Source organism: Podarcis erhardii, assembly GCF_964252035.2.
Source record: "Podarcis erhardii genome assembly, chromosome: 1".
Taxonomy (NCBI): Eukaryota; Metazoa; Chordata; class Lepidosauria; order Squamata; family Lacertidae; genus Podarcis; species Podarcis erhardii.
In genome coordinates, this window is record NC_138497.1 from 131,679,708 (window position 1) to 131,692,418 (window position 12,711).

General features: G+C 46.1%; 1 protein-coding gene across 2 annotated transcripts in view; it reads left to right on the plus strand.

Annotated features, from left to right (window-relative positions):
* Nucleotides 1-12,711, plus strand: part of NRP2 (neuropilin 2) — a 231,925-nt gene that overhangs the window by 143,879 nt on the left and 75,335 nt on the right. The gene's annotated exons all lie outside the window — the stretch shown is intronic.

Below are 12,711 nucleotides of genomic sequence, written 5' to 3' on the forward strand. Positions count from 1 at the left end.
TAATCCCAAAAGGAAGAAATGCATGATGCACGAACTATGGAACAAAATAATAAGTTCCTGAAATATGACATACCTTTAAAATTCTATGAATAGGGATTCTGAGTTATTATGCGGTTGAAGAGATGCCACACTGATTTCAGACAGAGATTGTCATTCAGTTTTATATGTTGGGTGGGGGGGGGAGGAATACATAGTACAGCCCTCCCAGGAAATCACATTTGTGAATACTGACACATGGGCAAATTTGCTGCAAGTTAAGTCATTGCATGTCAAAGAGATGACGGTGATATATGTGAGCTGTCCACATACATGGTGCTTTTGTCATCAAGCAGTATTCAATTTAATATAATATGCAGTCTTTCCCGACCTTGCATGTTGAATGGTGGTATTCTCCTAACTAAAGAAAATGAACTATCTGCCTTTTCTGTTGAAATGGCTCTGGAAAAGCTTTGAGCTGGAATATCTCACTCTGAATTTCCCAATATTTAGAAGAGTTTGCAACTCTGGCCGGTACTTTCTAACTCAGGCCACAGGACTTGGCACGGTTATTTGAACTCCTTTAGTATCTTCTCTCCAGCTATAGTTGCTAAATTGGAACTGGGCAGCTTTTCCACTATGTGATTGTACATTTATCCCCAAGCCTGGAATTCAACATGGGCCTGTAAGTGGGGGGCAGGGGGCGGTCTAAACTCCTGAAATTAGCATTAGATATTACGCTTTTTCTAAGACAGAGGCACGGGCTCATGGGCAAAAGAACTGAAGTACTGGGTTGTTGTTTGTAGTAAGGCCATTGCAATATGAGTTCTAGTGCAATGAGGAAAACCCAGGTTTGCCAAGAGGTACCATTTCTTGCACTAGACTAGACGGATGCTCCCCTGTTCCGCAAACTTCCAGAATGGGACTGCGAAAGAACAGGAGAGGTTTGCTAGCTTCAAATAAATGCTTGCCTGGACTTGCTTAGTTTCCATAGACATGCATTAAGATTTTACACCACGGATCCAAGGATACTAGGAGTGGGCCTGCTGTTTAGGGAAATCCTTCACAGTGCTTAATTTCACACACACACACCCCGCCAGCTGCCTGCAGACACTAGTACTGATCATTGTAACATCTGTATGTGATGAGCGCAGGAATTTGATGAACCCAATTCATTCCCCTCAGTTTTCCAGTGGATCTTTCTTGACTAAAAAGGCAGCATTTTTTGAGAACCAGACTGGTGTTTCTTCTTGATTGCTGTTTGTTGGTGGAGATAACAAGACTGGTTTTTGAAAGGGAGGATAGCAAATGCCTCCTGCTTGGCGGATCAGAAATAAGGGAACGTGTGTTTTGTATATAAAGGAGAGCGCTTCTGATTAATTTGACTTCTGGCTGGTTAGGCTGTTTTGTTTGCAGCAGTGCGTTTCAAACTTTGTTTTCAAGGAACACTTTTCATGCAACATTTCTGGTGCACGAGCTCTTAAATATCTGCCAAAGAACCCCAGTGCATTCGAAGAAGGTTTTGAAGGTTCTGGGGGACTGGCCTTGGACTGTTGTTCAGTGATGGCAAGATATTTCTCAGGAAAGCTTGTCTGACCTTCTCGTTGAGTAACTCCTTTTTTTTTTTTAATAATATTTTATTGCATTTTACACAAAATGACACAAAAAAGCAAATTTCCATAGACATTACAAAAAAAGGAAAGAAAAACATGAAAAACATAGACAAAAAAAAAAGAAAAGAAAAAAGAAATTTTAGCATAAAAATAAAAGCTCACTTTTCAATTGTAACCTTCAAAACCTTATTTTCCTTACTTCCACCCGCCTCCCGATCTTGTATTCTATGTAGTAATTAGTTCAGCAAGATCATTCTTTATTCACTCGTTGAGTAACTCCTAACCAGGACACAGCTTGACATGCCACTGAGCACAGAATTCCCTTTCACGGTGGTTGAAGGAAAGATTTGTTTTCTAACTAAATCCCCACTGCTTCTGGGTGATCGACTTTCCAGGTGAATCTGGGATCTGGTTCTGGAGATCTTGGGGGGAGGGCAGAATTGAATGTGTTTAATTGAAATATCAGAGCCTTGGGCAAGGGGGCGGAGGGGAGAGAACTCTATACAGACTTCTGTTCCAGTCCTTTCCAAATTAACCTTTTCCCGGAGAGGTTTCTAAGGTTCATGCATGTCAAAATATGTCATACAAAATTATCATTCATCCAATACATTGGTAGGGAAAACTGAATAATTGGGATTTGGGGACAGTTGCCACCTATGTCTTTTCTATGAAAAGATTTATACAAAGAACCAATTTGCGCAACATGGCTTTATGTCCATGTGTGTTTTCATATATGCCGCTATAAAGCTATGGTTTTCCCAGTAGTGATGTATGGAAGTGAGAGCTGGACCATAAAGAAGGCTGGTCGCCGAAGAATTGATGCTTTTGAATTATGGTGTTGGAGGAGACTCTTGAGAGTCCCATGGACTGCAAGAAGATCAAACCGATCCATTCTTAAGGAAATCAGCCCTGAGTGCTCACTAGAAGGACAGATCCTGAAACTGAGGCTCCAATACTTTGGCCACCTCATGAGAAGAGAAGACTCCCTGGAAAAGACCCTGATGTTGGGAAAGATGGAGGGCACAAGGAGAAGGGGACGACAGAGGACGAGATGGTTGGACAGTGTTCTCGAAGCTACCAGCATGAGTTTGACCAAGCTGCAGGAGGCAGTGGAAGACAGGAGTGCCTGGCGTGCTCTAGTCCAGGGGGTCACAAAGAGTCGGACTCGACTGAACGACTAAACAACAACAACAAAAATGCTTACTGCTCTGTATGCTTCAAAATGTCACATGGAGATGGGTCCCTTACAAACTTCATGAAGGGTGAAACTATATATGCTTGGGGGGGCGCGTTTACTGCTTTTAACAGTAAATGAAGTGTGTGCAGTGGAAAGGAGTGAAATTTGCTTCCCCCCCCCCAATCCTCCAATCCCTGCTTCTTAAAGACCCCCACCCCAGTAGTTTCAGAGCTTGGCTTGGAGAGGGGTGTTAAGTACCAGAATGTGGGGAGGTCGGTGTGTGTCCTTTGCACAGTTTATTTGGTGATAAAAGTATTATTCCACCCCTGCTTCATAGTCCCCCATCCCCACCCTCTTGATAGCAAAACCGATGAGTATGTGTGTAACAAAACACACACATTCCTGGCTTGGCCTTGACTCTTGCACACGTTTTTCAGTGTTGTTGTTGCTGCTGCTGCTGCTGCTGCTAAGCCTTGAAGCAACCATCTCACTTAAAGAATAACCTGGTTTAGAGAGAAGCACACGATGTCTGGGCCTCTAGCAAATATCTCGGGTTGACACAGGGTCACTGTGTCTATGGCTGTGGGGGAAGGGGGTCGTAGAACCATTTTCATATTTCAAGTGTTTATCTCTTCAGCATTTAGAGTACTTTAGAAGATTAATATCTGAGGATGACTGGGGCCTCGGGCAACAGGAGAGAACAGTTACTGCCAACCCCAAGACTTCATAACCCTCCCCAACTCATTCGCTGTAATAATGTTTATTTAATATAATAAGCCTCCTGCAAGGTCGCCAAAATTACTTATTTTTATAACTCAGAGTCAATTTTTCAATCCATTTCCTCTCCCCGGACACTTTTTATAATTAATTATTTTCCCTCTCCCCACCCCTTTAAGCATTTATGTCTGCATATGTTGGGTAAAGAAGCAATTTGCTTTAGATTACTCTGGTACAGATTATTATTATTCTGTATGCTTAGTTAGAAGGTTCTCCTTATGCATCTCAGCCTTTGAGTGATACACCAAAACCCTTTCCAGCACATTGCAGCGCATGGGATCTATGTTGGGGGAGACACTAACCACACTGCTACTCATCCATTCAATTCTATTCCATTTTTATTTTTTAAAACATCTGCTATATCCAGTGTAAAATTTCCCAGAAGATAGTTTTCTGAAACAACTTCTGAGATTTTTCTTTTTCTCATCACTTCCCACCACCAGGCCAAATCTTTGTGGAATTTTCTCACAATGTGGTCTACCATTTTTTGTAGCATTTTTTTCTGGAGCAATTTATTGGGCCATTTGCTTTTGGTGGTTGTAGGGCACGGGTAGGCAACCTAAGGCCTGTGTGCTGGATGCAGCCCAATCACTTTCTCCATCCGGCCCGCAGATGGTCTGGGAATCAGCGTGTTTTTACATGAATAGAAAGTTTGCTGATCCCTGTTTAAGAGTCTCAGAGCAGTATCACAAGAATGGGAATGTATTAGATTTGCATCAGAACAGCCTCCCTCTGGCAAGGGACACATCATAATGGGTCACGCCAGCACCATCAAATTATGAGTCTTCACACCCCTGATGCATGTTCCTTTTGGTGGACAACCTGCAGACCCAAAGGCTGCGACCCTCAGCCTAATTTCATGCGGGTGGCAAGGAGGGGGAAAGGAGAGGGGGAAATGGGCAGCAGAAAAGGGAAGAGATGGGATCTCCTGCCCACGTCAAGCCCCACTCGCCAGATGCCCTACAACCTTTTTCAGCCGTGGGCTGGTCCACCGTCCCTCAGACCATGTGGTGGCTTGCTAGGTTGTCAGGAGCTGGGACAGAACAACAGGAGCTCACTCCGTTGTGGGGATTCAAACCGCTGACCTTCCAATCAGCAAACCCAAGAGGCTCAGTGGTTTAGACCAGTGTTCCCCAACCTTGGGCCTCCAGCTGTTTTTGGACTACAACTCCCATCATCCCTCGCTAGCAAGACCAGTGGTCAAGGATGATGGGAATTGTAGTCCAAAAACAGCTGGAGGCCCAAGGTTGGGGAACACTGGTTTAGACCACAGCGCCACCCGGGTCCCTTCATGTTGTAATAACATGATGCACATCATATTTTGCTTGGAGGGTGCAAGGTGCCAAGGTGAAAGGCTGTTCGTTTTAAGAAACGGTAGGCAGAAGGCTTTCCTATTTACATTGCAACTATTAGATCATTTTTGCAGATTTTTTTTTAGAAAGGCAATGTGCCTTTCTGCTCCCTCAGGTTATAAAAAGAACCTCTTGTACTATGCTAGCTGGAAGAAGAATAGTGATATTGTCTAGTTCACACTCTCACATATTTCAGAGGCTTTTCTGGTCACCCCCTTTCCATGCCTATAAAACCAGCATCAGGCCCCAGGCAAGAAAGGATGAAAAAGTTCTTTCTGGTTGGAGAGTTCTTGAAATCTTGTAACCCCCACTTCCCCCTCTCTCCCTCCTTCCCTGCTAAGCCATTGGGCAAAGGACAGCAGCTGTTTTCAGTCCATGCCCAGGCCAGATGCTGTGGTTCTGAGGTGTTAAAGGTCCCCCTTCTATTAAGTGTCACAGGTCCTGCAGTTACAGGTTAGAGCTCTTCTAAACTCTGTAGGCACATGGTCTGCTTCTAAGAGGCACTCAGACAGCGCTCTGGATTCTTCACAGCCAGCGATACGAAACAAGTATCTGCTTTAAAAGAAATAAAAGGGAGAGTAGGCAGCTCATACCAAATGCAGATGAGGTGTGGAGAGATGGAGAAGGGAAAATTTGTGCCGCAATTGTCATTTGACTGGTGAAGTCTATAGGAGAGAGCTTTCAGCCTACCTATGTCCTTTGGTTTCCATTTCATGCGTACGTGTGCATCTCCAGCTCTCCTTTGACATTGGGGATGACTCCTCGAGACACACGCTGCTTCCATTCCACTTTTTCCAAGATAGTCTTTCAGGCGGCTTCATGTTTCCTTTTTTAGCCCCCCGTTCCTTGTACCTCCAGCTTCACAGATTATCTCCATGCCGTCCTCCTGAAAGCTCTTGTTACAAATTCTGGGACCCCTGTTGGTGAAAAGGGAGCCAGGCAGGTCATTCATACATTCATATCCGCCCCCACCCCACCCCCGTCTCCCTCCCACCCCCAACATCCTATCAGAGCTCCAGCTGTTATCCAAGGCAATAGAATATGCAACCTTCAGTCCTCACGCCACCAGGAGGGATTGCAAACATTTTCTCCCTATGGATTTTCACATGCTTTCCGTAGGCAAACAGATTCCACTCTTAGTTGTAATGAAAGAGTGCCTAGTGGAATCGAAGTTGGTCTCTCAAAGTCTGCAATTCTCCTTGTGAAGTAGAAGAGCTCTATGTGGTATATCAATTCAATAAACAGAAGAAGGAGAAGAAGAAGAAGAAGAAGAAGAAGAAGAAGAAGAAGAAGAAGAAGAAGACGACAATCAAGGAGGATACTGGGAATTAGATTGTATTACTATTTAAGAGTTAGGCAGAATTTTGTGGGAAATGGAGTGTGACCTCAAAACGAATGGTAGTGGTATTATTAGTATCGTCATTTGGGGGATTAGTTTCAGTGGTAGAACACGCTTTGTATGACCTTGGGTTCAATCCTTGGAATTTTCAAGTGGGGCAGGACAGGAATCCTGTCTGAGACCCTGGGTTGCTGCTGCCAATCTGTGGAAACAGTACTGAGTTAGTTAGATGGATGCCAGCTTGCTGTGTTGGTGTTGGCATCTGTCTGCCTTGAGAGGCAATGGAGTGCGCCTTTAGGGGTGAAGTCAAACCGCTGCGTTAGCAGCAACAAAGTGACCTCCCTGGGGCACAAGCCTGGGCAGTGTGTATGGAGGTCCTGGGCTGCCCAGATGACAAGACCACCTTCTCAGCCTCACTGACATGGTCCAACTCCAAAGGAAAACATTTGGCACCAGCTTGGCTGCAGGAGTTGCCGGAAGGAGGCGTACAAGGCGCCATCCAACCATCTTGGGGACTCCACTCTGGATTTGTGGAGGGTTTACACCTTAGAGGGACGCCGGTGGCGCTGTGGGTTAAACCACAGAGCCTAGGACTTGCTGATCAGAAGGTCGGCGGTTCGAATCCCTGCGATGGGGTGAGCTCCCGTTGCTCAGTCCCTGCTCCTGCCAACCTATCAGTTCGAAAGCACGACAAAGTGCAAGTAGATAAATAGGTACCACTCCGGCAGGAAGGTAAACGGCCTTTCTGTGCGCTGCTCTGGTTCGCCAGAAGCAGCTTAGTCATGCTGGCCACATGACCCGGAAGCTGTACGGTGGCTCCCTCGGCCAATAAAGCGAGATGAGCGCCGCAACCCCAGAGTCGGCCACGACTGGACCTGATGGTCAGGGGTCCCTTTACTTTTACCTTACTCCTTGGCCTTTTCTTCTCCCAGTAGTAGTAGTAGTAATAGCAACAGCAAGAACTATCGGTATTATTAGAATTGGCATTTATAGCGTACTTAGAGGGGTTCAGAGGGGTTTGTATGCATCATTGCAATATTGTTTATAATAATTTTATAAGGTAGATCTTATCTTCAAGTTGCATTGCACAGCATGGGATGCAAGGAGTTTGGTAAGGGCGTAGGGAGAGAGTGGCTTGCCTAATGCCATCTAGTTCATGGCTGAATCAATATTTGAGCCAAGGACTTTCTGGCTCCCATTCCTAGCCATTACTGTAAAGTACATTGCAGAGCTGAAGTTCTTCCTCTGCATTAGGTAATTAGATGTTTTACAACCGGGGACGACAGTAAAAAAAATACTAGGCACAGAGCTCTCCGTAGCTATATGCAGTGGCGTAGCGTGGGTTGTCAGCACCCGGGGCAAGGCAAGTAATTTGCGCCCCCTAACCCATGGATTTGCGCCCCCTAACCCTACCCCCCAGATGTTGCGCCCGGTGCGGCCGGCCCCCCCTGCACCCCCATGCTACGCCACTGGCTATATGGGACCCATGGCATTCTTTAGTGTGTCCTGCCCATGTTCTTCCATGCCTTCTAGTTTTGGGAACATAACCTCTTCCAGGTGATCAGCACACATGCTATTAATAACTGTCTTATCCCAGCTGGTTTTGCATCTCACCCCTGTTCTCCCCACTTACCCTCGCAGAGGGAGGACAGCTTGCATTTAGTGTGAACATCACACAACAAGGGATGTTAGCCTGATCTTTCAGGTATTGGAATAAGTTATGGTAACAGAAGGACCACAGCTAAACTTAGTGGGAGCTGCAGTTGCCGTTCAGAGAAAGCAAGCTTAATTAAAAGTGATTGAAGCGATGGGCCTGATCATCTTACTGGCTCCCCTAAATTAGATTAAGGGCTTGATTTTGTGCCGACTTGCAGTGCTGTAAGTCTTCATTGATTTGCCTGATAGATGGATTTTTATTTAGAAAATAAAATGGTGATGACTTGGCAAGTAAATTAACAGGTAACTGAATTGAGAAGGTTTTCCCTTTGAGGCAAGATGCCCACCTGGTATAAATATCACATTTATTGATGACTGATCCATCTTTATCCAAGGAAGGCTACTGCAGGTTAAGAAGGATGCCACACAGACAGAAAAGGTATAACTTTTAAAGCACCAGCTTAAGTTGGCCTTGTTGTGTATTTATTGTTTTGTAAGATTATTAAAACCATTCAGGGATTTCAGCCAGAATCCATGAGTTATGGATCTGTTGTCCTCATTTTGAAGATCAGAGGAAGGAGCTGAGGAACGGTGGATCCTTGAACCTTCTCTCTGTAATATTAGCATCGGCTGGAGGGTACACTTCTTCCTCCTTCTGTCCGGACAATTAAAAAATGTGTGTAAATTGTGGAGCAGCAGTTCAAAAACAGCTTTAGAGTCCTGTGTAAAAATGCCCCCCCCCCCAGACTTTACCTGGCCGGAACAGACACTGAGCCCACCGATCAAACACTTCTGTTACGTTGCACGAGATAAAGTCCAGCCACTCGTATTTCATAAGGGTCAGCCAGTCGATCTACTATACAGTGGTGCCTCGCAAGACAAAATTAATCCGTTCCGCGAGTCTCTTCGTCTAGCGGTTTTTTCGTCTTGCAAAGCAAGCCCATTGGCGGATTAGCGCTATTACCGCTATTAGCGGCTTTTAGCGGATAAGCAGATAAGCGGCTTAGCGGCTTAGAAAAAGGGGGGGAAAGGAAAAAAACCCCGCAAGAACTCGCAAGACATTTTCGTCTTGCGAAGCAAGCCCATAGGAAATTCGTTTTGCGAAGCACCTCCAAAACGGAAAACCCTTTCGTCTAGCGGGTTTTCCGTCTTGCGAGGCATTCGTCTTGCGGGGCACCACTGTATCTTTAAGAAAGTGCTTTGTCCAGATCAGGGGGTGGCAAACTACGGCCCGGGGGTCAGATGCGGCCCAGCAAGCTCGTAAATTCAGACCACTGACCCTGCCACCCACTCGGTCAGTCCTCGCTGATCTAAACCAGCGCGGCACAGCGTTTCTTTGAAAAGAAGCAGCGGATGCCTTGCTGCACGGGGACAGACTTCCGCGACGCTGACGCAACTTCCGATTGGCTGCAGGAAGCTCCTGCAGCCAATCTGAAGACTCGCCTCCCGCGCACTGAGATAAAGCCGGTGCGGCTATGGAAGGAGAGTCCGGCGGGTGGGTAGCAGGTCTGGGCTGTGCCATGGGCATCGTGATGGGCGCGTTGCGGGGCTTCAGCCGGAGCTTGGCACGCCTGCTGATGCCCAGCTTGGTGCTGCTGCTGGTGGTGCGCTCGGCAGCCACGCTGGAGCAGCTGGAGGGTGATCTGTGTGCCGCCTGTCCGCTAACCTGGCCTTGGACGATGGGCCGCCTGGGAGCTCTGCGGGGACGGGCCAATGGAGCGGCTGCTACTCGTGAACAATGCTGGTGAGCAGGCGACACCAAGACGCACTCCTGAGCGCGTGCAGAGTGCGTTCCTCCCCCGGCTCCGGAGGCAGCTGCGGGACCAGCTTGCAGGGTATTTATATTTTTCAAAATACAGTCCGGCCCCCCACAAGGTGTGAGGGACAGTGGACCGGCCCCCGATTAAAAAGTTTGCTGACCCCTGGTCCAGATGCTCCCATCAATCTCCATACGAAGGTGTAGCTTGCAGAAGCAGGCAGAAAATCTGAGACTGGTTTGCCCTCAGTTCCTAGGATCACCCTTTTGAACATTGGGTGCCAGTTCAGTGGAAGCTTTTGCTATCTCTTTACTAAGAACAGATACCTTTTAAAACCAAAGAGTCAGCCGAGGGCTAAAATGTGCTACTGATCCCAGAGGTATTGATCAGAAACTTGCTGCAAAAATGCTTTCTTCAAATGGTTCGGTGTCAGGTAGGTTTTTTAAAAAAAGTAATAATCTCCCACATCCCCTCAATTCAGGTACTTCCTTCCCTTTGGTGCCGATCACTATCTTTCCGTTTGCTGTGTCAAAAAAATATGAATTACTGGAATGGCTTGGCTGAGGCAATCTGCTTTGGCAATTAGCTCTGCGGCCGGTCTTGTTTATTTGGCCACAAGGCTTTCATTAGATTCCTCCAGTCATTCGAGAGACCCACCAATTTAATACTTAAAATTACACGAGAGCAGGTAATACCTGCTGCCTGTTCTGTACTCACCTCTCCAAAGTATATTCTGAAGCTCAGAAGCACAGTGAACCAGATCCGCAGCTGTGTACAGATTCCTCTTGTCTTCCCCAAAGAATAAGCGTCTGCCCATCAAAGCATTTGGGATGCCCCAAAAGTCAAAATCAATCATTTTAGGGGAGAAAGAAACACACCCTCTCTCTTGTTTAGTGTCCATATGATATCTTTTTGTGATAGGTGTACATCTGTATTTAAGGTTAGTTGCAATCCCTGTGGCTGCCCTTAGATATTCTTTCGCCCCCTTTCCCCCTTCCTTAATGCCACAGGTGCCTCCCCAGTTCCAAATACTCTATATCCCACATGCTTGGCCTTGTCTCATCTGACTGTTCTAGGAATGGAGCTTTGAAATTCAGGTACAGTGTGAGAGTATAGTAAAGGTGGTGGGTGGCACTGTGGGTTAAACCACAGAGCCTAGGACTTGCCGATCAGAAGGTCGACGGTTCGAATCCCCGCGACGGGGTGAGCTCCCATTGCTCGGTCCCTGCTCCTGCCAACCTAGCAGTTCGAAAGCACGTCAAAGTGCAAGTAGATAAATAGGTACCACTCTGGCGGGAAGGTAAACGGTGTTTCCGTTTGCTGCTCTGGTTCGCCAGAAGCGGCTTAGTCATGCTAGCCACATGACCCGGAAGCTGTACGCCGGCTCCCTCGGCCAGTAAAGCAAGATGATCGCCGCAACCCCAGAGTCGGTCACGACTGGACCTAATGGTCAGGGGTCCCTTTACCTTTATGGTAAGGAGAACTTCAGTCCGATGCTGCAGAACGATACTGGAAGAGAAGCACGCCCACTAAAATTCTCCCCTTTGTGCAACTTTTAAAAGTGCATCAACATTTCCTCTTCAGATTGTTCAACACTTAGGATACAAGTCAGACACACTATCTTACCACGCTTGAGCTCTACTTAGTGCCCCAGCATTGTTGGAGGAAACAGTGGTTTTCCTAGCAGCTGTCCAGTGAACTCATCATCTAGTGAATTGTTAGAAGGGGTTAACACAACCACCACAGTAATTGCAGGACAGTAAGGAAAAGGAAAAGTTCTATTGGGGCAAATTTCCTCCTCCCTTCTACTTTCTCCTGATCAGGGACGTGGGTGGCGCTGTGGGTTAAACCACAGAGCCTAGGACTTGCTGATCAGAAGGTCGGCGGTTCGAATCCCCGCCATGGGGTGAGCTCCCGTTGCTCAGTCCCTGCTCCTGCCAACCTAGCAGTTTGAAAGCACGTCAAAGTGCAAGTAGATAAATAGGTACCACTCCAGCGGGAAGGTAAACGGCGTTTACGTGCACTGCTCTGGTTCGCTAGAAGCAGCTTAGTCATGCTGGCCACATGACCTGGAAGCTGTACGCCAGCTCCCTCGGCCAATAAAGAAAGATGAGCGCCGCAACCCCAGAGTCGGTCAGGGATCCCTTTACCTTTTATCTACTTTCTGCATGCTGAATTGCTCTACATATGATGGCTGGTAGCTGGGTATACGAAATGATCTACTGAGCAGTTTTGTGTCTAGTGATACCAAAGTTCTTTCTGCTGTATTCTATCTGCATTCACATAAGTTGCTTAATGGTCCAGCCATCAAGTAATGAACGTGTGGATCTCAAAAATTGTGAGATGATGCTGGACTGTTTTTCACAGCAATTCGCAATGAGTTAATTTTCCTCCAAAAGGTTAAGTGGTTAATTTTCGACCAAGGGTTCATCAGATACCATTTTAATTCTAAAACATCTGTATCTGTGGCTATGTGTATGTACATAGGTGATACCGTTTGTAGTGACAACGTGAGAATTATATAAGTTTTGCTAAGCGCTCTACAGAATGTTGGACTCTGCTGCAGGAAGCTAACAGTCTGGCTTGACTAATCTTCATTGAATTGCAGATAGCTTTTAAAGCTTCGGAGCAAGGAAACGAAGATATGACTAGATAGTGGATTTAAGAAAAAACATAGCATAGCATAGCATTTCAAAATTTGTGCCTTGCTTGGCAAAGCAGTTTTGTACTCAAGGTAACCATAAGATTGCTGCTTGGTTTTTTATTGTTTTTGTTTTAATCATTCCTTAGGAAGGCTGATATTCTATCTTAAAATAAAAGAGACTTGCACAGCAAAGCTGGAAGGTACAATCACCCACCCTCCACTACTGCGGATCTCATGTGCCATTTCTAGGTTTCAACATATGGTTTATAATCATTAATCTTCTTTAGATGCCTATTTGGACATATGGGCTGCCTATATCACTATGTTTGAATTAGGATTGATAGAATGTTCTTATGGTTAATGTCAGCGGTCAATTGTTTGGTTTTATTTTTTCTTTCCTTTTGTTGCAAAAAAAGTACA